The sequence below is a fragment of the Sciurus vulgaris genome (assembly GCF_902686455.1).
Source record: "Sciurus vulgaris genome assembly, chromosome: 9".
Taxonomy (NCBI): domain Eukaryota; kingdom Metazoa; phylum Chordata; class Mammalia; order Rodentia; family Sciuridae; genus Sciurus; species Sciurus vulgaris.
Window position 1 is genome coordinate 140,637,616 of NC_136469.1, and position 23,446 is coordinate 140,661,061.

The window sequence follows — 23,446 nt, forward strand, 5'->3', positions numbered from 1 at the left end:
TTTGCCTGCAAATGCCATAATTTTATTATTCTTTATAGCTGAGTAATATTCCACTGTGTATATATACCACAGTCTCTTTATCCATTCATCTATTTAAGGGCACCTAGGTTGGTTCCATAGTTTAGCTATTGTGAATTGAGCTGCTATGAACATTGATGTGGCTGCATCACTGTAGTATGCTGATTTTAAGGCCTTTGGGTATAGGCCAAGGAGTGGGATAGCTGGATCAAATGGTAGGTCCATTCCAAGTTTTCTGGGGAATCTCCATACTGCTTTCCAGAGTGGCTGCACTAATTTGCAACCCCACCAGCAGTGTATGAGTGTACCTTTTCCCCCACATCCTCTCCAACACCTATAGTTGCTTGTATTCTTGATAATAGCCATTCTAATTGGGGTGAGATGAAATCTTAGAGTAGTTTTGATTTTGCATTTCTCTAAGTACTAGGGATGTTGAACATTTTTTCATATATCTGTTGATCACTTGTAGATCTTCTGTGAAGTGTCTGCTCATTTCCTCAGCCCATATATTGATTGGGTTCTTTATATTTTTGGTGCTAAGTCTTTTGAGTTCTTTATAAATCCTGAAGATTAGTGCTCTATCTGAAATGTGTGTGGTAAAGATTTTTTCCTACTCTGTAGACTCTCTCTTCACATTATTGTTTCCTTTGCTGAGAAAAAAACTGTTTAGTTTGATTTCATCCCAGTCATTGATTCTTGATTTTATTTTTTGCACTTTAAGAGCCTTGTTAAGGAAGTCAGGTCTTAAGCTGACCAAATGAAGATTTGGGCCCACTTTTTCTTCTATTTGGTGCATAGTCTCTGGTCTAATTCCTAAGTCCTTGATTCATTTTGAATTAAGTTTTGTACAGAGTGAGAGAAAGGAGTTTAATTTCATTTTGTTACATATGGATTTCCAGTTTTCCCAGCACCATTTATTGAAGAGGCTATCTTTTCTCTATTGTATGTTTTTGGCACCTTTGTCTACTATGAGATAACTGTATTTATGTGGGTTTGTCTCTGTGTCCTCTGTTCCATATCATTGGTCTACCTGTCTATTTTGGTGCCAATACCATGCCGTTTTTGTTATTATTGCTCTGTAGTATAGTTGAAGGTCTGGTATTGTGATGCCTCCTGCTTCACCCTTCTTGCTAAGTATTGCTTTGGTTATTCTGGGTCTCTTGTTTTTCCGGATAAAATTCATGATTGCTTCATCTATTTCTATGAGGAAAGACATTGGAATTTTAATTGGAATTGCTTTGAATCTGCATAATGCTTTTTGACAATAGTAACTTTGCCTATCCAAGAACATAGGAGATCTTTTAATCTTCTAAGGTTTTCTTTAATTTCTTTCTTTAGTATTCTTTAGTTTTCATTGTAGAGGTTGTTAGATTGATTCCCAAGTTTTTTTTTTTGAGGCTACAGTGAATGGAGTGGTTTTCCTAATTTCTTTTTCAGTGGATTCATGCTTTTGTGTAGAAATGCTTTTGATTTATGGGTATTGATTTTATATCCTGCTACTTTGCTAAAGTCATTTATTAGTTCTAGAAGTTGTCTGATGGAATTTTTTGAATCCTCTAAATATATAATCATATTGTTGGCAAATAGTGATAGCTTGAGTTCTTTTCCTATTCATATCCCTTTAATTTTTCATCTGATTGTGCTAACTAGAGTTTCAAGGACAATGTTGAATAGAAGTGGTGAAAGAGTGCATCCCTGTCTTGTTCCAGTTTTTAGAGGAAATGCTTTCAGTTTTTCTCCATTTAGAATGATGTCGGCCGTGGGCTTAGCATAGACAGCCTTTACAATGTTCCTACTATTCCTATTTTTTCTAGTGTTTTGAACATGAAGGGGTGCTGTATTTTATCAAATGCTTTTCTACATCTATTGAAATGATCATATGATTCTTAACTTTAAGTCTGTTGATGTGATAAATTACATTTATTGATTTCTGGATTTTTTTTTTTTTTGGTTGCTGGGGATTGAACCCAGGGCCTTGTGCTTACAAAGCAAGCACTCTACCGACTGAGCTGTCTCCCCAGCCCCTGATTTCTGGATATTGAACCAACGTTGCATCCCTGGGATCAAACCCACTTGATCATGATGCACTATCTTTTTAATCTGTTTTTGTATGCAGTTTTCCAGAATTTTGTTAAGAATTTTTACAACAATATTCATCAGGAATATTGGTCTGAAGTTTTCTTTCCTTGGTGAGTTTGGAAGGGTTCCCTCCTTTTTTATTTTGTGGACTACTTTGAGAAGTATTGGTGTTAAGTTCTTCTTCGAAGGTCTTGTGGAACTCAGCTGAGAATCCGTCTGGCCCCAGGCTTTTCTTGGTTGGAAGGCTTTTGATGGCTTATTCTCTTTCTTGAAATCATCTGTTTAGATTGTGTATGTCCTCCTGATTCAGTTTGGGTAGATGTCTCTAGAAATTTGCAGATGCCGTTGAGATTTTATGTTTTGTTGGACTCTCAAAATAGCTTCTAATTATCTTTTGTATTTCAATAGTGTCCATCATGAAATTTTCTTTTTGATCATGAATTTTAGTAATTTGAGTTTTCTTTCTCCTCTTCTAGTGCGGCTAAGGCTTTATCAATTTTGTTTACTTTTTCAAAGAACCAACATTTTGTTTTGCCAATTTTTTGAACCGTTCCTTTTGTTTCAATTTCATTGATTTCAGCTCTGATTTTAATTATTTCTTGTCTTCTGCTATTTTAGCATTGATCTCTTCTTTTTATAGGAATTTGAGGTGTAACATTAGGTCATTTATTTGTTGACTTTTTATTCTTTTAGTGAATGAGCTCAATACAATAAATTTTCCTCTTAGTACTGCTTTCACAGCATCCCAGGGATTTGAATATATTGTATCATCATTCTCATTCACCTCTAAGAATTTTTTAACTTCTCCCTGATGTCTCCTGTTATCCATGTGTCATTCAGTAACATATTATTTTGTCCCCAGGTGTTGGAGTAGCTTCTATTTTTTTATTTTATACTTGATTTCTAATTTTATTCCATTATGATTTGATAGAATGCAGGGTAGTATCTCTATTTTTTATTTGTGCTAAGAGTTGCTTTGTGGCAGAACATGTGGTCTATTTTAGAGAAGGATCCATGTGCTGAGAAGAAAGTGTGTTTGCTCATTAATGGATGGATTATTCTATATATGTCTGTTAAGTCTAAATTATTGATTGTATTACTGAGTTCTATGATTTCTTTGTTCAATTTTTGTTTGGAAGATATATCCAGTGTTGAGAGAGGTGTGTTAAAGTCACCCAGTATTATTGTATTGTGGTCTGCTTGATTCCTGAAATTGAGAAGGGTTTGTTTGGTGTACATAGATGCTCCATTGTTTGGGGCATAGATATTTATAATTGTTATGTCTTATTGATGTATGGTTCCCTTAAGCAAAATTCAATGTCCTTCTTCATCTCTTCTGACTGACTTTGGCTTGAAGTCCACTTTATCTGATATGAGGCTGGATATCCCCACTTTTTTACTGGGTCCATGTGCGTGGTAGGTGTTTTCCCATCCTTTCACCTTCAGTCTGTGGTTGTCTTTTTCTATGTGATGAGTCTCTTGCAGGCAGCATGTTGTTGGGTCTTTTTAATCCAATCTGCCAGTCTTTTGATTAATGAGTTTAGGCCATTAACATTCAGGGTTATTGCTGAGATGTGATTTGTATTCCTAGTCATTTTTGCTTATTTTTGAGTTTTAACTTGTCTTGGTTTCTCCTTTGATTGGCTTCTCCTTTAGGATAGTTCTTCCCTTTGCTGAGTTTCATTGTTATTTTTCATTTCCTCCTTATGGAATATTTTACTGAGAATGCAGACTTTCTATTTGTATATTCTTTTAACTTTCATTTATCATGGAAGGTTTTTATTTTGTCATCAAATCTGAAGCTTAGTTTTGTTGGATGTAATATTCTTGGTTGGCATTAACTGTCTTTCAGAGCTTGATATATATTGTTCCAGGACCTCCTAGCTTTTAGGGTCTGGGCTGAGAAATCTGCTGACATCTGAATTGATTTTTCCCTATGTGTTACCTGATGCTCTTCTCTTACAGCCTTTAAATTCTATCCTTATTTTGTATGCTGGGCATTTGTGCCCTGGTGTGGATCTGTTTTAATTTTGTACATTTGATGTCCTGTAAGCCTCTTGTATTTGATTTTCCATTTTTTTCCATTTCATTCTTCAGGTTTGGGAAATTTTATGGTATTATCTCATTAAATACATTGTGCATTACTTTGGTTTGTATTCCTGTGCCTTCCTCAAGCCCAATAATTCTTAAATTTGGTCTTTTCATGCTATCCCATAATTCTTGGAGGTTCTATTCATGACTTCTTACCATTTTCTTTGTGTGGTCAACTTTATTTTCAAGATTAAATATCTTGTCTTCATTGTCTGACATTCTAGCTTCCAAGTGATCTAGTCTATTGGTGATGATTTCTATTGAGTTTTTAATTTGGTTTATTGTTTCCTTCATTTTGAGGATTTCTGGGTTTTTTTTTTTTTTTTCCAGAATCTCTGTGTCTTTGTTGAAATAATCTTTTGCTTCCTGCATTTGCCCTTTTAACTCTTTATACAAGTGATCTTTTGTTGCCTGCATTTGCTCTCTTATCTCATTCCTTACTTCACAGATCATTTTAGTTATGTGCATTCTGAACTCCTGTGATATTTCTTCTACTGCTCTGTTAATGGATTCTATTAATATAGCATCTTGGTTTGGGGCATTTTCTTCCCTTGACTTTTCATGTTGTTCATATGTCTTCCCATCTAGCAGAGTGGACTTGAGGTATTTCAGTCTTCACCCTACAGATTTATAGTTATATTAACAGTACCCAATGCAAATGTTATGCAGCCTTAAAAAAATAGCCCTTATTAAGACATTAACAGTTTTGTTGCAAAAAAAACTGAGATAGTATGTTTGATTATTATCTACAACATAAACATTAGGTTTGTAATAAGATCTACAATTTCTAATGGTGGACAGAGAGAGAAAGGGGGAGGGATCTAGGATGTGGTGTTAATGAGGTGGGAGGTGGGAAAATAGAGGTGTTAGATCACAGGAAGAGTGAACCAGGAATCAAAAGAAATTTGTTGTTAGCAGGAGAAAAGAGAGAAAGAGACTCCAAGGGAACAGATAAATAAGAAGAAAATAGAGCAGTTAAAAAAAAGAAAAGAAAAGAAGAAAAACATGTTAAAAAAAAAAAAAAAAGAATATACAACCAAAGTGTAATACCTAGTCAAACCTCCCAGTCCGCAGTAGCCTGATGCTTGAAAAGTACTTGATTTCATAAGTGTTGGGATGAGCATAAGTGAAAGCAGGGGGCGAAAAAAGAAAAAATAGGGGAACTCCCAGTCTTGAAGGAAAATCGGACAACTGTTTCTGTTGAAGTTCAGTATCTTAGGTGGGCTTGTCTGGAGTGTACTGGTAAGTCCACCTCAGGATGGTGACAGTTACCAAGGTGGGAGGATTAGCCTTGGAGGCAGGACTCTTGGAGGCAGGGAATGGCACTTCCCAGTCCCTCTGGAAGACTGTGCCCTGAGACTCTCCTTTGGAGTCCTCTAGTGTGATGCAGGAGCCTGGCCTTAGCCCCTTACCTCACTTCTGGGCCACAATACCTGGCCTCTAATTTAGTCTCTGAGCTATATCTCTCCTATTCCCACCCTCCCAACTTCCCAGTCAGGAACCTCTCCCTCTGGAGGTCCTGGGGGCTGAGCTCTGGGACCTGTGCACCTGTGGAGGAAAGTTCTGTACTGGCAGATCAGGGCCTGGTACTGAGAGCTGCACGCAGGGCACATAGCTGCAAGCACTGGGCCGAGTTGGTGGCTAGGGGGTGGTTGGGAGACTGGGGATTGAGGAGCCGAGGGCCCTGCTGATTGCTAAACTGGTAAGACAAGGTAGTCGGTGGGTGCTGTACTGGGGAGAGAGTTGTGGACCAGGCTGATGTCGGGTCCCAGCAAGCACTGCCCGAGTTGTCTCTGGGATCCTGTTGAGTGCCAGGCTGGTTGGCCAGGATCAAGATGCCCTCACACTCTCTTCCACGCTACCCACCCCTTGCAAGACTCTCTCCTGCCTCTGCAGCAGTATGGTGGCTATTAAGCACACCTAGAAGGGACACCTCAGACGGAGCCAAGCCTGCGGGGACCTGGGTGAGGTTCTTTCAGGCCCTGGCTGTTATCCCTAGATGAAAGTGGCCGTGTCCTCGGTTGTGGTGGTGGCAGTGACTAACCTGTAGGTACATTGATATTGGGTTTCCAATCTCCTATTGGTGTCCCAAGATGGACACTGCCCCAACTAAAGATGGTGACGGTGGCAGCGGAGATAACACAAGATGGTGGCAGAGGTGTCCCAAGATGGAGGCCACCGCTCTCAGAAATGTGGAAGTGAGAGTGGGCCGTGCAGTGGCGTTGGGCAGCCTGTTTGGAGATGCAGTGCTGTAGCAGGAGGTGTGTGGCAGGTGGCTGTCTCCAGGCCCTGTCATGTTTCCCAAGGTGGAGGCTGCCACGTAGAGGGGAGGTGTGGAGGCTGCTGCCGTGTCCCAGGAGGGAAGTTGCCATGCATTGGTAGATGGAGGTGCACGGGTGCTGTGGGGTGGCATCTGTGCGGGTGCGCACAGTGGGGGTAAGAGGATTGCAGGACCCTGCTTCTCTTCTCTCTGCTCTGGTTGGAGAGGTGACGTCTTGCTGCAACGTGAGCCCTCACCATTGCTGTCCACCATCCTCAGCAGAAGCCACACCAAAGGGGCCCACCCAATCTTGGCCTTTGAGCCTCTAAACTTTTCTCTTTATATAAACCTTGTCTCTTTATCCAGTTGTTGACTCAGGTATTTTGTTGTAGTAACTTGCAGCTGACTAATATCCTTGTCCACTAACTTAATTTCTAAAACAAAATATTTGTTCCAGAAGACAGCTTGGCCATTCAGGGTAATATCTGCTACAAAGTTCTCCAACCACATATAAATGCTAGTATTGTATATGGATGCAGACAAGCCATGGATGTGAATTCCTAAAGAACCCTGTGGTTGAGAGAGACTAGCTTGCTGGTCAGCTCCTGGGGCTGGTGGGACAATTTTTCTTATCCCCTCTTCTCTGAGGTTGTGGCCTGTTGGGGGTCCCTGCTTGCAGGTGGGGTCCTCTTACTCCACTCAGTCTGGGCCTAAGGCTGTGTCTTGTGACTGCTGCCAGCTCACTGACATCACAGCCTCTGAGCCACCAAAACTTGTCCTCCACTGCTCCCCCAGGGCAACATGGGTCCCTTGCTCTGGTTGTCACTTCCTGCCTCTTCTTCGGGCCCCAGAGATTTCCTTTATCTGACTTTATGAGCCTGCTCTGCATTTCACTAAGTTTGGGGAGGGTGTTGAGGTTGTCCCCCACACTGCTGCTGGAGAGCCACCCGATTCCCTGTCATCTTTCGACAGGACTAATACAGGGCCCATTGGCATCAAGTCCCTTGAGAATGTGTAATAAATAGAACACACATTCCCTGGCTTTACCCAGAACTCCCAGATCAGACCTTGATGCGAAGCCCAAGGTGATTCTGATGTGCGTGGCGAGAACCTCCCCGCCTGGGGTTCAAGTTCCTCAGTAACCCAGCTCACGTCCACCAGGTACCTACTCTATGCCAGGCCCCCCAGAGCCTCGTGGGACGCAGAAGCAAATAAGATTTTTCTTTCCTCAATGGGTCTATAGCATAGTTCAGGGGTGGCAGGACTTTTTCTGCCAAGGGACAGATAGTATTTGAAGTTTTGCGGGTCCTATGGCCTCCTTTCAAAAGTCCATAGAGGACATGTAAATACGTAGGTATTTTCTGAACTTTAATATATGAAAATAAGTGGAGAGCTGGCCCACGGTGCTTTGCTGAAGGCTGATGTAGTTAAAAAAGAAATGTTACTGAAGAAAGAATCCTGATGCAAGCCCTTGCTGCAGCATCCGCCCCCCGTGGGAGAGGCGTGGGACAGAAGGAGGTCCCCCGAGCGCTGGGGGTGGAGACCAGACGGCCCTGGGGCAGGCGGCCCTTGGACGTTCAGGTTGTCTTCTTTTTGCTGTTAAAGAGGTCGCAACAGCCACCGTGGGCTCAGAGGCTCCCCTGATCTTCCCCTAGGATAAAGGCTCACTTTGGGCTTTGGTGACACATTCCCAGGATTGTTTCTGGAAAGTTCTTATCAACTTCGACTCTTCCAGGAGACAACACGAGGCTGTTCCACCCTCTTCAGTGCTAGCTACTGATTTCTAAAACTACTGACAAATAATCAATTTGTGGTCCAAGTCTGTCTGGTTTTTAATCACAGGACTACAGACTGGGCTGACTCGGCCAGGTTTCCCTTGTGCTTCTGAGTACTGGGAGGTGTGGGGTACGGTGCTGGCTGCTCCACGTCTTCCCTGGTGTGGGCGTGATCCCTGGGCCCACGTGGGAAGGTGGCAACCCGCTCTTCTGCTGGCACGTGGTGCAGGCCGCCAGGCCCACTGTGCGCGGCACCAGCCTTTTCCACCATGGCTAACGCGCCTCCACATCAGTGGAAAGGAGGCCCAGGGAGCGTGTTTGATCTCAGAGGAAAGCTGGCCCGGGCTGGCGTTTTGACATTTGGAAACAGTGAATGCAATTACCCATCTGTGGACCAAAAGGGTTTTCTTCCTCCTTTAAGGGAACCGAAGGTATTTTGCCCGTGGGGGTCTCTCTGAGAGCCCCTTCTGACTTGAGCAGCGTGGAGAATCCTCCCCCAGACTCACTTCAGGAACGAGCCGCTCCGGGAGGGGACAGGCCAGTACCTGCAGCTCCTCCTCCCCAGAGCCGACCCTCGGTCAGGGAAGGCTGGACGCAGGACTTTACAGTTTGCTCTGCAGAGGTCCTTACCCTGCCCCTCACCCCAGGCTGGGAGGACGGGTGCTTGTTTCATGATTCACAAGTGAAGTCCAGGAGATCAGACGTCAGCGATGGCTTGAGGTCCCTCAGCCAGCCGGTGGCAGAGCTGGTGCAGGAGCTCGGGTTTCCCGACTTCAGATTAGTTCTTTCCCAAGCTGTGGCTCTCAAAATCCCTGTGGTCAAACCCTGACGTCCAGTACCCCAGAATGCGACCTTATTTGGAAGTAGGTTTGTTGAGGATGTGATCACTTAGGATGAGGCCACACTGGAGTAGGTGGGTCCTAGGTCCAGTGACAGATGTCCTTATTTTTTAAAAAGGCCAACATAGAGACAGACTGGCTTATGAAGAGAAGACGGCCTGGAGCAGCCTGCCCTGCCCACACCTTGATTTCAGACTCCCGGCCCCCAGCACTGGCCATGATGGTCCCTGTTGCTGAAGGCCCCTGGGCTGTGGTACTCTCTTAGAGTGGCACCAGGAAATGGATATACCACTCATCCTGGCAAAGCCTACTGTCGTTCTTGAAGCAACAGAAGTCATCGCGGTGGGTTTAGTCCTCCGATTCCCGTATATACTCTACCTCTGTTTAATAGAAATACCCTCCCTGAATAGCCAGAGGCTGCACCTCCCAGGTTCCCTTGCAGTGCACGGCCACAGGACTGTGCTCTCACCCGTGGAATGTGCTGTGCGCCCGCCAAGGAGATTGCTGGCCCTCCTCGTTCTTGTTCTTTCCCCTGGTTGCAGGCTGCAGTGAGGTCCTGGGTAGCCATGGAGGGTCAACTTCCACTGTGCAGGTCCAGAGCGACAGCAGAGGGAAGGCGGCTGGGGTCCTGAGTGCCTTTGTGAGCCCATCCTGGTCTACCTGCCCTCCTCTGAACTCTCATGAGCCCATCCTGGTCTACCTGCCCTCCTCTGAACTCTCATGAGCCCATCCTGGTCTACCTGCCCTCCTCTGAACTCTCATGAGACTGAAAGAAAATTCTGGTTTGTTTGAGCCACCGTGTTTTAGGAAGCTTGGGTTATCACAGCCTAGTCCCAGATTCTCACAGATGTGTTTGCCTTTTGTTGCTTTTGGAGAGGGTTGTAAGCCTGAGAGCAGAAGTCACCTCCTGGAATACCCGTTTTGTTGATGTATAATTGATATACAATAAAGTGCAAATACTTAAACTGCACCATCTGACAAGTTTTGCCATATGTATATATCAGAGAAACTGCCACGTAAAGATAATGAACGTGCTTGTCACTGTGGAAGTTTTCACTCACTGTTCATTGTGTTGTTGTTGCTCAGAAGCCTGAACTCTGATGGAAGTGAGTGGTTTTGAAAGCAGCAGGAAGGATCCCTGCCTCTGAGAACAGAGCAGAGGTAGTGGACCCCCAAAGACCAGGTCTCGGCCTCCTGCCTTGCTGATACCCACAGGGCGATGCTCCTGTGGAACAAGACATGACCTCCTGCCATTGCACCTGGTAAACCAAGGACAATGAGAGCTGGGGCCATGGTGTCGGTCGGTGAAGAGTCAGCTGAGGGTGTGTTCCTGGACCTGATTAGAGAAAGGGGTGACAGCTTGCGGTTTATGGTCTTCTACCTTCCACCTTGGCCACCATTACGAGCTCACCTCCGTCAAGAGCTGTCAGGGGCTGAGATTCCATCTCCACACAGAGCCTGTCACAGACCCAGATGCTGGTGGAAGGCTGAGGCTCTGGGAGCAGAGACAAAGGACAGTGTATTATCAACAGCAATAGCAGGATCCAGACCATCCTTATGTTCTTGTGCGGTTTCCCAAACCCTGAGTCCCACAGGGTGACGTGACGAGGGACGGGAGATGCCGGTGCACACAGTAGGTTGCATTCTGGGAGAGAAGCCCTGAGCTTAGGGAAATGAAATCTTCTAAAATGTGCACTAATTTTGCCTCTCCTTTGCTCTGGGAGGAAATATTATCTGTCTTTTGGGATCAGAGACGAATGGTTCTAGCAGATGACCGTCTACCTTCTGAGGCTGCTGCTCTACCACCATCACTGACAGTGTAATCCGGAGCAACAGGACAACGGCACCTCTCTGTCAGGATAATCATGAAGATTGTCTCCCAGCAGTCTACGACCAGGGGCCAGAGTCAAGTGGACACTCTCATACTGGAGGAAGAATTGATTTTGGGGGCCCTCCTTCCCCCAAAGTTGCATAGTATTATATCAGGAACCTTAGGAAATGGGAAGGGGCACTCAGAAAAGGCTGTTGAAGTGATATTTCAAAGCAGGGTTAAGGAAATGAGCAAGATGTGATGGGGCACCCCAGACTAGCAATACTGGGGAAAATCCCGCCAGAGCAGAAGCAGTTGCTGGACCCAGTGGTAACTGTGGCCAAAGCTCTGGGAAGGGGCCATGTGACATGAGCTGTGTGCTTCCAAGCAGGACCCCAGTTCTTGTCCACAGGTGGACATAAGGGGAAGCGGAACAGGGGGCTTCTTCCTCCTCCTCTCATGTCTCCTTCATGTCTGCTGTTAGCTACTAACCCAACCAGAAGCCTGAGGACAAACAGACTCCACTGATAGAGACAACCTGCAGGTTACCTCCTGGGTGTGGAGCAGCTTGGCGGAGGTAAAAGTGTATACAGAGGGCCACTGCAGCCCATAGAGCACAAGTCTCAGAGGACTTAGCACCTAGAGGCAGATGTGGACACTTACCCCAAAAGACCTGCACACATTTGGGCTTTGACCCGTAAATGCGAAGGCCGGAGGAACAGAGGGAGGAAGGACAGGAGGCATTAACCCCTTGCGGAAGTGGTGCTCTTGGAGGATGGGGTACACCCAGTCTTACTGGGTAGTGGAGGAGGGAGGGGAGCTGGGGCTGGGGCCGCCATGAGAGCCCTCCTTGCAGAGGGAGCCTATGGAGAGGCCAGAGGCATGAGCACACAGAACATCGAGGGACCAGCAGGTGGGCTAGAATGGTTTTACCACGAAGTTTGATGAGGTATCCAGTGTGTTGGGATTCACTTCTGTCAGTAAGCTTTCTGTTGCTGTGGCCAAAATACCTGACAAGAACAACTGAGAGGAGAAATGGGTTATTTTAGCTCAGTTTCCAAGGTCTCAGTTCACAGTTGGTTGGCTCCATTGCTCTGGGCCTGAGGTGAGGCAGAACGTCATGGTGGAAGGATGTGGGGGAGGAAAGCAGCTCAGCTCATGGTGTCCAGGAAGCAGGGAGAAAGAAAGAGGAGGGGGCTGTGAGCAAGAAATACCCTTCCAGGCATGTCCCCCACTTCCTCCACCCAGGTCCCTCCCTGAGTTGTCCGTTCACTGTCAAGGGATTACTATCAGCTAAGGGAGTCAGAGCCCTCACGACTCAGTGATGGCTGAGGGGCCCCACCTCTGAGCCTTGCTGCCTTGGGGACCATGGTCTCGACATGAGGCTCTGGGACACCTTCCAGATCCAATCATAACAGAGCTCTTGAACAAAAAGGAGGTAATCTAAGAAGCTCTCCCCGTTTCCTTTCTGACCTATCTCAGCTAAGTGAGGGGTGCCAGAAGGAAACCCTCCAAGTCCTCTCTCATATTCTACTAGAGAAACATGAACCAAGCCTCTTAACTCCAAGTGACCATAGCACTGGGGAGGATGATTTCCACACCAATCAGAATAAAGGGACTCTACCAATCCCCAAAGCCAGGGAGGAGGACTTCAGCCACGGGGAGAGCCGGGCTCCTTGGGCTGGTGGGATATGTGCTGACCCTCTTTTTCCTTTTCATTTTCTCGTGGAACTCTGTTAATTTAAGTGCAACTCAGGACCGAGCCCTGTGGCCTGCCATATTGGTAGACTTGCTGTAGAACCTCAGGGCAGGAAGGAACTCCTGGAGCCCGGTTCCCTGGTGCTGAGTGGACGGCTTGAGGGAGACTCTGGAAAGCCTGAGAAAGCTCAGGTTGGGGGCCTTATATTTGAAAGTTGAGACTCAGGAGTGGGGGCGAGGTCTGGAAATTCCGATTCTTGAGAAGTTCTGAAAGTGCTTCCAGTACAGTTAGGTCCGGGAAAAGCTGGTCTTGAGCCTTTCGTTGGAAGAGGCCCGGAGCCCAGGGCACGCCAGGCTTCAGTTCTGCAGGCCGCACTCTCTCCACACATCCATGTGGCTTTCCTAAACAGAGTATTAACTTTATGTTCTACAAAGAAAACAAGGAGAAAAACTGTTATTCTTCTGATTAACAGGGAAGTTGTCCAACTGGCTACACATGAATTATATCCCCTGAATATCAAACTCAGACTTCTTTAGTTCTCATTTATTTTATTGGATTGTATGGGGATATTTTCAAAGAGGAAAGTGGGGGGGGGGGGTAGGATTCTGGGATGGGGGCCATTTTCACCACTTGCAGAAGGCTGTTACTGCTTCCAGAAGACTCGAGGAGACACAGGAGTCCTTCACTGAGAGGAAAGGATTCTATTCTATTTTTTTTTTTTTTTTCAGAGAATATCTGGGTCCATGCTTTATAGCCTGCCGAGGGCTCTTCTGGTTCCCTGCTGGAAAACAGATTCCTGGCCACGCAGTTCCCACACAAAAGCTTCCCTCAGTGGCAGTGTGATCGCCTGCAATATAAACTCTTAGAGGAACTGCCAAAGTCCACAGGCACTTATGTTCTCTGTCCCTCTTAAAACGTTGTGATTCTCAATAAATAACCCACAGTCAAAGTGTGATGTTTTGTTTTGATTTGTCACAAAGAATTTTCCAGTCTCTTTTTCTTGTTCCAAAATGAGGGCCCCTCGGTGTTGGAGAGTGGCCTCTTGCAAGTCAGCTTCCGTGCGTGAACTGCAGGCTCTGCTTGGTGAGGAGCTCTGGCCCCTGCGGCCATGTGGCTCTGGCAAAGTCAGTTCTGGGGGCGATCTTCAAGCAAGGAGTCACAGCGCACAGGACCAGCCACCAGCTGGGTATCCAGCGCTCTACCTGGCCAGGTCACCCTTGGGAGAGGACTAAGGGTCGCTGCCTGCCGGTGGCCGCGACGTGAGAGTGGGAGCTTCCCTTGCACACCAGCCTGTTGGAAGGAGCAGCTGAGCTCCACAGCTCTGCCCTAGTGTCCCACTGCTGCTGCCAGCACAGACCACACAGGCGACCAGCCGCTGGGACTTCCGGGCTGTCATCCCCACAGCCAAGGGACACCAGGACCCTGGCCTTGTTTGGCAAGGGAATGGCCTCACTTCTGGGCTCTCTGGGCTCAGGATGCAGGCAAGGACAGGACCTTTTAACGCTCTTGAGGCCAACTCTTGCTGGCTAGGGGTGGAGTGGCAGAGAGGACTCACGGGACTTGTCCCAAATCACACAGTGCCCCTGAAAGTTTCCCAGGCTTCAGCGTCCAGCGAAGGGCCCACTGCCACCACTCCAGAAGCTGTATTTCTAGTCCTGGGTTTTCCTCTGAACTCACGATGAGAGGGTTGGTTTGTTCTAAATTTGTGAAATGTAATCTATTTTTCTTCCTTCTTGAAGTTTTACTTTTATCAAAATTTTACGTGTAATCAACTTACGGGATCAAATAATTTCCAGGGCCTTCTGTGAAAACCAGGGGCTCATCTTCCCCTCCCTGCCCCTGTCCCCAGCGCTCGCAACTTCCAGCTCTGTCCTGTGGTTTTATTTTCATCTGGGGCGGTATCGATCTTCATGCTGTCAAGTGGCATGCTTGTGCCCCACTTCCTGAAGGCAGTTTCCACGCTGCCATGGACATGAGGTGTGATCTCCTGCCATCTTTGCCCCCCTGTCTGCCCGCAATGCATCTCTGCAGCTTCCCCGCGTGGTTCTGCCCTGCTTTGGCTCAGGTTGGCCTCTGCCTTACCTGACCGTCATAGTGTAAAAGCCACCTCAGGGAGTGCGTGGTTTCATTCCTGAAGACACCTCTCCCGGAGGCTTCTGACTGGCTCCAGTCGGGGGAATCCTGCTAGTCGGCTTTCCACCGCTAGTGTGAATGCCGGAGATGAACCACTTACAGAGAGAAAGGGTTTACTTCGGCTCAAGGCTTTGGAGGTTTCAGACCATGACAGATTGACCCAATTCGCCTTGGGCCTGCTGTAAGGCAGCACAGAGTGGCAGAGTGTGTGGCAGAGCAAGGTCCCCTCTGGCTGGCTGGAAAGTGAGAGGGCGAAGAGAGGGGCTCACAGTCTCCTTACAGGGCATGCCCTGATGGCCCCAAGTCTTCCATGAAACCCAGCTCTTAAAGCTTCTGCCATCTCCCAATAGTGCACAGACTGGAAACCAAGCCTCAAACACCTGGTCCCTTGGGGGATGCTCGATCCCAGCTGTAGTAATAATGCAGTTACAGTCCAGGCCCCCTCTGCATTGCCTGGGTTTCCCATTGCCTCCTTCCTGTGCTGGATCCTGTTTTCTTCTTAATTTTTTTAAAAAATTTGCTCTAATACTTGACAGTAAAGTGCATTTATGCATTTTGATAAATCATACATAAATGGAGTATAATTTCTCACTATCCTGATTGTTACATATTGTAGAATCCCATCGGTCATGCAGTCATATAAGTACATGGTTATGCCTGTTTCACTCTATTTTCCTTCCTACCCCGTACCCCCTTCCGGGCCCTGTTTTCTCATACACCACATTTTCCTCTGACTCAGTCTATTCTTTTAAACATAATGTACAGCCTCTTGTAGTTTTCTGAGAAAAAGCACACGGGGGATAAATATTTGGAGAACTTGCAGGTCTGGAGATATTCTATGCTCACCCTTGATAGAAACCTTGGCTGGAAGTAGAGTTCTAGTTTCAAGGTGACTTTCCCTCAGTCACCAAGGTACTGCCCCCTGCTGTCCAGGTGTGGTATGTGCTGTTAGAGGTGACTGCTTCGTCACCCTTTTCATGGAACTCTTTTCCTCTGGAAGATTGTGGCATCTTCTCTCTGTCTTCAGTGTCTGAAATCTCACGAAAACGTACCTTGTAGTGAATCCCTTTTTTGTCCAGGGTGTTGGACACTCAGCAGAACCTTTTAGTCTGAAAACACATGCCTCCATGTCTGGAAAACATTCCTGAATTTTCTCTTTGAAGATTCTCTCTCCTCTTTGGTTTATGCCTCTTTGGTGACTTCTGCTACCCATGTAGAGTACTTCCTGAAAACAGCTTTCATTCGATCTTTTCTCTCCCTTTCTTCCATTTTTTTTTCTTTGCCATTTTTTCTCTATTTTCTAGAATAATTTCTCAAATTTATCTTTCACATCTTTAATTTTATTTTTCTGCAATTATATTCTAAATTCCAAGACAAATTTTTTTGTGCAGTGGGGGAGGAAATTTTTTCTGTCTTTTTATATAGCAACCTATTCTTATTTCATGAATGCAACAGCTTTACTTTTTCTTTCACAGTCCATGTTCTCCAAGCTCCATTTCCCCCTCATCTGCATCGCTGCCTTTCATCTTAGAGGGTTCCTTAAATGCCTTGTGGTTTCCTCCTACTCTCTCTCTCTTCTGCCTGCATGTTTATCATTGTCTCTGAGCTGATCTCTCAACTTTGATCTTTTCCATCTTCCAGTTCTTTGGGCATAATCCCATGCAACCAGTCTTTCTTAATCACCTGATTCAATATATATATTGAATAAAAAAAAATATATATATATATATTTTTTTTTTTTTGGTGAGGAAGATTTCCATTGAAGTCCCCATATTTCCCCTTCACCAGACCTAAACTTTGTTATTTTTAACATTTTCTAACTCTCACCATGTTCACAGTATGCACATCTCTTGACTCAGAATATGGATACTCTTATGTGGTCAGAGTAGGAGACTAGGTAATACTACAAACAAGAGTAATAGTAACCAATGAGAAGGACTTTAAACATTTTATTCACATATACTATTGACTTGTCCTGCCCACCCACATCATCATGTCCATCTTCCAGGTAAAAAAATGCCAACTCAAACAGGGCAGCGGCCACCCAAAGAACACAGCTGGTACAAGCAGAGCAGGGATTTCCATTGGGTCTTAGTTCACCTGGAGGTCTGTCCGCCATGTTTTCTACTGATGGACTCAGATAACTCACCTGGTGACAAGGCTTCTTCAAGACCACCTGCTGGTAAGTGGCAGGCCAGATCCACAGAGCAGAACCTCCCTCGTTTTTTGGCCAAGCCTCAGCTCCTCTCCTCACACACACTGGTCTGTGGTGTACACGTTGTGCCTCTCTCACGAGCGTGTGAAAAGTCTTAGCTATTCTGGTGCCAGTCTTCAAGGACAATCAGACTTGGCCTCCTGCCTTCTTTCCATATAATCTTTAATAAACCCAGAATATCTCTCCAAGCACTGCAGACCTCTGGCTTGGACCAAGAAACCTGGAATTGTTTAAGAGAACATTAATTTCCTTGGAGCTGGGATTTCAGGCCGTCAAGAACTCCTTAATGAACAGCCACACTGCTTTTTGAAGTGTTTATGGACTTGCCAACAGAGGCTTGAAGGTTACGCCATGACTGCGCGTCCTCTTTCTGGAAGTTGGGGTCTTCTGGAAGCTGAGCAGTGACAGAGGCCTGGTGCTCTGTCATTTTTGGGTGAGACCTCTGGACTGCTTTCTTCACCTTGCTCTCTCACATATGCTTCCCTGACGTCTTTTTTATTTTGTGTTTTGGGGAACTGAATCTCTTGAAGACTCAATCCCTCCACTTCATTGAAGATGAAATCAAGTTCCAACCTGGAACCTGGCTTTCTTTGATTTTTCAGTCTTTTCCCCTGGGCTGCACTAGTGGGGAAACACTTGCGTAAAACCCAGAAAGACCAGTTCAGAGCTGATGCTGACGGCCTGGGTGATGTGGGAAGGTCACAGCTCCTCTGGACCTGAGTCTCGGCTGAGGGTCGAAGTGGCCATCCCTGACCAGCTCTGGCATTCTGCCCGTTGAGCATACTTGGTTCTGATTTCACAGTTTCCACAGAATCAGAGCATGGAAATGGCCATGAGCTTCCCTTGATATGTCCTTAGGTCTCCAAATTTGAACTGTGATGAGGACCCTATTGGGACTTTTCAACAGCCCCCTTTTCAGGGAAGAATGTTTTGCAAGAGAAACTTTTTGATTTTTACCTCCTGATTTCAAGCATAGAGGTTCTGCTAAGCTGCACTTTCTTTTTTTGCTGTGAAAATAATTTTGTGAGAAAATGTAAACCAGTGCAATTATACCGAGCTTTCATAAGATGAAATGTTAATAAAATGGATGTCTGACCAATAAAATACTTGATTCCAAATTAAATGGGCCTGAAGGGAATTCTCTTTGGAGCAAACTCCATGGGAAACAGGATGAAAAAGAAAATAATATTTTGAGCTACTATACGAATTTCCTGAGAAATAAAAATATATAACTTGCAACATCTTTGACTTGCCTGGAGGGATTAAGGCCATGGCCAAAGACATGGATTCTAAGCACAGATTTCTTAGGTTCTAATCCCAGCTTTGTGAATTCTTGTCTGCTGTCCCCAGGCCAGCAGACAGGCAGATAAGTCTTGACTTCTTTGTGCCTCAGCTTCTTGGTCTGTAAATTGGGGCTGCAGGCCATGTTTTCCCCCATAGTATTGCTGTGAGCATTGAGCTTGTATGGGGGGGGGCGGGTGCAGAATGAGCTCCAGGTCACAGGAAATAGATTAGATTGCTTGCAACCAATGGATGTCCAACTAGCTGTCCCTCCTGGGAAACAGCCTGAAATCACGTGGCTCCTGAGGATTATCTGTCCACATCCCTGCTCTGGGGCACAGGTGTGTGCTTCCCTTTTTTCTGACATGCATTTAGGGTCTTGAAGGCTTTTTCTAAGACCACATGTCTGGTCTGCATGGGAAGCAAGGGATATAAGGCCTAGCATGAGCGACCTACATAATCCACAGTGACTGCCCCCCTGTGGAGCCACACACGGGTAAGTATCCAGAATGCTCAGGAAGAAACATGTTGGCTACTTTAATCTTCTAGTCAGCAGAGCCAGGAGAGTAGGTTAGGGTAACGGCTGCAAGAAAGGCTGAAAGGAAGATAAATGGGAAGTTCACAGCTTTCAGAAAATGAGGCAACTACAAAACATCAAAAAAACTTTAAGGAAATTTAGAAAATTCAAGTAATAATGCAAATGAACATCAATGCAAGTGGATGCAGCTAAAGGTGTACTTTGAGGGGATGCTTAGCATGAAGTACTGCATTGCTCCAAGTCTCGCCCTCCCGACCGAAGCCCGCAGCCTCGGGTGCGGGGAGTGCGGAGTGTTGAATCTCGGGCATGCTGCCCTTGACTGACGAGGGCCACTTTGCCAAAGCTACATTGTCTTCTTGGAGATACCACATCCAATAGCTGGTTGGTGGAGAAATAAAGACCTGACTCCTGCTTTGACCATACCTGAAGGGTTTTAAGTGACCCAGGTGACTGATCAGCAGCACAGACAGGCTCATGCCACTGAAGCTTTTCGTTACTTATGCTTCTTAAGAGGAGGGGGCACGCCAGGTGTCAGCACCTTTCTGTCACTGTCTCATTCTCGGGAATATCTACACATCCCATGAAGGAGAAAGATACAATAGCAAGAACGCCATGAGCTATCTGCAGTGCACACACCGGAGCAGGCATATTACCCAAATATATTTGGGTAATCGGAACCTAGTGATGAATGAATGGAACGATGGATTCGCCGATTTGTGGGCCCGATTGTGTATTGAAAGAGTCTAGAACTGTATGATAAATACATAGTTTTTAAAGAACAAATTCAGTCTCCTGACACTCGACCCAGACTTCTCTCCTGTGAACAGCACTGCCCCTTCCCTTTGCTTGTCTTGCAAGCACAAGGTCCTGAGTTCAATCCCCAGCACCACAAAAAAAGAAAAAACAACAACAAGAACTTTCTACACTTACCAACGAGTGGACGGTAATGTTGAGCTCCTTTGCAGCTTCAAGAGGTTCCCGCTGCTCCCCTGAATTGTCACGATTGTCCTGTGGAGTAGAAACAGGACCCCGTAGAACACGGGTGTCAACGGGCTTAGAGACAGGCTGTCCAAGGTCCCCAGCCATGCATGTGCTGGCGCCGAGGTCTGAACCGTGGAGTCCGCGCCCGCACGCCAAGGATTCAGACTCAGAGGTGTGTAATATGGCTGGGGCCTGCCACCATGCCCTGCCCTGGGACACGTGAGGAGGGCCCCGTGGTCCTTGCGCCACAGGCCACCATCAGGTGGGTGCTGACCCTGACCTCTGAGGGAAGCAGAGTGCGTTAAGGTTCGATTTGGGGGGATTTGTGCGAATTTTCTGTGGATGCTGTAACAGACCACCACAAACTGGCAGTGGCTTAATAAAGAACAGAACCTTATTCTCTCTTGGTCTTGGAGTGCAGAGGCCCTGCATTGGGGACGTCAGGAGGCGTGGAGCTGCAGGGTGGCCTTCTTGCTCTCCCAGCTCTGGTGGCTGCCAGCTGCCCTGGTGTGTGATCCGCACCGAGGTCTCCGTCTTCACATGGCTTCTCCTGTGTGTGTCGGATCTTCCTCTCTCTCTGTTAGCAAAGATACTTGACACTAGATTTTGGGCCTACCTGGATAATCCAGTGTAAGTTTTTCCTCTAAAATCATTAAACACATCATTTGCCAAATAAAACGAATACTATTCCCTCCTTTGCCCTATCAGGTGATATTCACAGGTCCTAAGGAAGAGGACATGGGCAGACTGTGGGAGAGGGAGCACCTTCCAGCCCATGGCACTGTGGCCAAGCTGAGCCTGGCAGTGCTCAGTAAGTCCACGGAGGTCACAAAGTGGAGCAGAGTCCAGCATACTGCCAGAAGAGACTCTGCAAAGCCTGCCCTCAATGGCTGAGTACCATCCCTGATCCTCTGAGCTCAGCTGGTGCCATGGCCGACGATTCCAGAAATGTCTAGCTTCCCACCTCAGCACAGAGGTGCTCCATTTCTATGCCACAGCCTTTGAGGTGCCTGACAACTGGCCTGTCCACCTGTCCATCTTTGGAATGCCAGGGTTAGTGCCCCCATGAAAGGCAGGCTTGGACAGGTAAATACCACAACCTGGCTTGTTGTCATACTTTCAGGAAGGCTGGCTCTGGATCCTCAGAGGGGCCCTGTCGGGCTGAGCCAGGTGCCCCTAGCAGAGAACACTGCAGCTCCTTCATGTCCTGTCTCGCCCACCCTGCCTCAGCCAGCTTCCCAGGACCACCGCCAAATCCACCATTTGCTTCCAGGGGATCCCAAACCAAGCTCCCTCCCACTCACACCCCTGTCTGCATCTCCTTGCTGACTCGCAGTAGTGTGAACTGGATGAGCGCCGGGCACATGCTAGCTTTCCATCACTTTGACAAAATACAACAAGTCAGTCAACTGAATGAAGAAAAGGTTTTTTTGGCTCATGGTTTCCGAGGTTTCTGTTCAGGGTTTGTTGGCCCTGTTGCTTTGAACCCAGGGCCTTGTGCCTCCCAGGCAAGGGCTCTACCTCTGAGCTACATCCTCAGTCTGCAGCTTTTGGGTGTGAGAGGGAGAACAGGTTGGAGGGCATAGTTGAAGGAGCTGCTGACCTCATGGCAGCTGAGAAGCCAAGGAGAGGAGGGGGCCGGAGTCCCCCTGTTCCCTTCAGTGACCCGACTCCCTCCCTGTAGGCCCCACTCCTGAAGGTCCCCACCGCCCCACAGCTGGAGCCCAGGCATACGCGGGGAGGGCAAGTGGGGTGGCTGCCGTCTTGTCTCCTTCGGGAGCATCTCCGGGCTCCACAGTTCTGAAGGACACCCCAGGACAGCAAGAGCGGGTTGAGGCTGCACCAGGGAGTAGAGCACTTCTCCACCCTGGGCCTGCAGGCCCCATCTGTGACTGAGCAAGCTGAGCAGAGGCCCTGCCTCCCTTGCTGCTTCCGATGTCCAAACGAGGGCATCTGCTCCTTAGTGACACCTCACTAAGTGACACCTCTGGGCTTGGGGTCCTCATGCATAAAACAGGAAGGAGGGCAGCTGCTTCCGGCCAGGTTCACACAGACTCTTCGCTTTTTTTCTCCCCCAGCCCATGCGGCTGTGGCTGCCCCGGCTCCGCTCCTGCATGCTCTGCCGGGGCTGCACACTCCGGACTTTGCGCTGCCTCCCCGTGTCTGGAGCACCCTGACGTCCACTGGGCCGCTTCCCAGTTGTGAGTTGGATGGTGAACTTCTTGGCCACTAAGAGTAGAAGCCTTAACCCTGGCTCCTGTGACTACAAATGACCTCATTCGGAAATAGGGTCTTTGCTGAAGTGATCAAGTTCAGATGAGGCCCTCCTGGATCAGGGTGTGAGTCTTAAATGAAGGGCAAGTGAAGACACAGGGACACAGAGACCCAGGGAGAATGGCACGTGAGAAGAGGGAGACACTGGGGAGCATGGAGCCTGGAGGACTGGCAGTAACTGGAGAGCTGCTCAGACTCTCCTCAGAGCCCGCAGGAGGAGCCAGCCCTGTCGACACCTTGATTTTGGATTTCTAACCTCCAGAATGGTGGGTGAGAAAATTAAATTCTGTTGCATTAAGCCACCAAGTTTGTGGTACTTTATTCCAGCAACCCTAGGAAACATACACCCCTTACTAACTCCTCCAGGAACCCCACCCAACCACTGGAACACACTGCAAGCTGCCCCACGCCCCACCAGCCTCCCAAGCCTCCCACTCCGCCGTGGTTTATTTCAGCTTCTGCAGCCAGGAGAGGCTGCATAATTGGCAGGGCCCAGAGCAAAATAAAATCAGGGGTCAAATGTGTTTAGGTTTGCAAGATGGAGACCAGGAGTGTCAGACCAGGTGGGGTGGCAGCTGCATGGGGCCCTTTGCAACTGCCCAGGTCACTGGCTGGAGCACTCACCACCCTCTGATAGCAGGTGGGACTTACTTCCTTCTGAGGCTCGGTGGGTGATGGACATCAGCTCTCACAGGAGTGATCTTTGTCTCATTCGCTGTCTTTTGGAACAGCTGGGGTGCACAGTAGCCTCTTGAAAATGCAGCCATGGTCTGTGGCACTGGTCTCCCCCATGCCCGGGGACTGAAGCCCAGGTCCTTTCCTCCTGTCTACCAGCTGGGTGCAGAACCACAATTAAGCAGACAAGGAATATTTGTGGTGTATTTTCAAAGCATAGAGCTACTTAGCATTCTTGCCCTCAGTTTCCTCATCTGGAAAATGGGGTGATCGTAAGCTCCGCCTCTTGCGAGCACTGGCCATGTGACTGATGTAAGGCACGTCCTCAGGACGGTGCCTGGAGACCTGGGCTTCAGGGCTGCTGCAGCTGTGGATGGAGGGGGCCGGGAGGCAGGGTGGCCACTGGAGGGTGCAGAGGTGGGTTTGCTCAGTGTTTTATTGGGGGAGCGAGTGGGGTGATTACAAGAGAAAAAGGAGAGGACGGAGCGTAACAGAAGTCCAGGAAGTGCCGCCGCGGGGCGCAGATGCGCGGCCGTGAACTTGTAAGCATGTGTCGGAATGACAACAAAGGGGACGTCCGCCCCTGCCCCGCAGGGCCCTCTGTTATGACTTAGAGGACGTGTTTTGAAGACTCCAGCGAAAAGCTGAATAATTGATTTTGAAATATTTGAATTCTGGAACATGAAATGAAACCCGTTAAGCTTTCCACGTCTCTTCCTCTCTTCCATAACAACATGGGGCTTATTTCAAACTCTAGAAACAAGCAGGAGCGGGGACC

General features: G+C 47.4%; 1 pseudogene across 1 annotated transcript in view; it reads left to right on the forward strand.

Annotated features, from left to right (window-relative positions):
• LOC306669848 (protein SET-like) overlaps window positions 1–21,896 on the forward strand; it is a 39,636-nt pseudogene extending 17,740 nt beyond the window's left edge. Inside the window, exons 2-4 of the transcript in view lie at window positions 20,428–20,530; window positions 21,404–21,462; window positions 21,798–21,896. The product of the transcript in view is annotated as a protein SET-like (transcript). The remainder of the gene's footprint in view (window positions 1–20,427; window positions 20,531–21,403; window positions 21,463–21,797) is intronic.
• The last annotated feature ends 1,550 nt before the right edge of the window (window positions 21,897–23,446 follow it).